Source organism: Phascolarctos cinereus, unplaced genomic scaffold (assembly GCF_003287225.1).
Source record: "Phascolarctos cinereus isolate Bilbo 61053 unplaced genomic scaffold, phaCin_HiC Scaffold_1;HRSCAF=81, whole genome shotgun sequence".
NCBI lineage: Eukaryota > Metazoa > Chordata > Mammalia > Diprotodontia > Phascolarctidae > Phascolarctos > Phascolarctos cinereus.
Window position 1 is genome coordinate 209,071,872 of NW_027555514.1, and position 1,920 is coordinate 209,073,791.

A 1,920-nucleotide genomic window follows, 5' to 3' on the forward strand; every position below is an offset into this window, starting at 1 on the left:
TCAGCCCTGCAGGAACATTATATAATACTACTATCAGTCTCAAAGGAATAATAAAAGGGGCTCAGCTGTGCTAACTTGAGATTTCTTTCCCTGGTTTCTCCTATTCAGCGGTTCTTAATTAAAAAGATTAATTAAAATTAGTTTTTCAAAAATGTCCCTCTGGACTCCTTTGATAGCCAGGTGAAACCTAGGGACCCCTCAGAATGATGCATAAAATAAAATGTATATATAGGATTACAAAAGAAACCAATTACAGTGAAATAAAGTTATCTAAATAATTTTTGAAGTTCATGGATATCAGCTTAAGAACCTATCTAATTAGTACTAACTAGCTACTGTACTGCTAAGGTTCTGAAGATCTTAGGAGTCAAATATTTTGAATGACAGCTAAGCATCTTGGGATCTGGAGTTATTACTGATCTTCCTGGCCAAGAAATATCATCAGGCTTCAAATAAGCTGTGCAAAATTTTGAGAAAAGCCCATAAAAGTTGGAGCTGGGGGAGAGAAGTAGAGAGAAGGGAGAGTTAGTAGATAGATGGCATGCTTCTACCTTGTAGAAGCCAGGAGCAGGAGACAGGATTTTGAAGCAACTCATACAAAGCCAGTGCTGATGGTGAGAGGGATTGGACATCCAAAGATCACCAGAGTCACTCTGAGCCATCTCCAGTCATCCTGATCTATATCTTGCCACTGGACCCAGATGGCTCAGGAGGAGAAAGTGAAGCTAGTGACTTTGCACAGCACTGGGTCACTTAAATCCCATTCACTTGCAAGTCATATCTGTCCATCCATAGTGGTCTGTTCCATCAGCTGTGAACCCATGTGGCTGAGGGCCATCTCCTTTCTATTACCCTATTCCTCTCCATTCTTTAGGATGGAAATTTGAAAGCAATGTTTCATGCATCCCCTTTAAATTGCTATCAATAGTGTTAAGCCTAGTTTCTCTGGATTAAGAGATCGATCTTTGTCCTTTGCATATGCCCTTATTTATTTGCTTGAGTGTGCAGGTAGGGTGGCTCTAAGGTTTTGTGTCTTTTAAATCTCATATAAACTGTATGTAAAACTGGGTCTTTCAATATGGTTTGATGGTTTAAAATTCATTTAGGAGCAGATGAAACCAATATTGATTCAATTTAACCTTTATTAACAATCACTGAATCTCACAACTGGCAGGGAATCTGAAAATGAAGTATGGGCTTTTCTTTTTCTATAGTCAAGAGCCTGTGTTACAGTGCTGGATGAGATATGGGTGCTCGAGGCTAAGCACTTCTCTCCTCAATCTCAAGAGAAAGAGTTGAAGGGAGATGGAAATAAAAAAGGAGGGCTAGAAGAGGAAGTCCCATCTTTATTCAGCCCTTGAAATAGGGTAGTTGGTGAGGATTTAGATTACACCCTTTTCTGGTGAGTGGGGGAATGGAGAAGACAGATGGCTGGCCACCTTGATGACGCTTAGCAATTATAATTGGGAACTGAATTCTGGGCTTTTAAATTTTTTTTAAATTCTGAATTTTTCTCTTCCTTCCCAGGAATTGCTATCCACCATTCCAACTTTGCTTTTTTGTGCTTTTAAAAGCATTATTTTTAAAAAAATTATTGTTCAAGTGTTCATAATTTGAATTTTTTTGGAATTTTCCATTTTGATATTTCTGTTACAAAATATAAGTTTTATTTTGTATAAAGTTCATATATATATAAAGTTGTATTTTACAGCTTGCACTTGAAGTTGAATTTAGCCTGATATATTCATTACTTTTGAAGGAGGTAGTTGTATGTTAAATTTAATTTTAATTTTGTATCTTATTGAGTTTTTCCTTAAATTTTGAAATACAATTTTCTTTTGAAACATACTTTACTGATAGCAATGGTATTTTATTTTCTACTCTACCACTGAAGTTATCATTCAGATTGTCTGCTCTGTT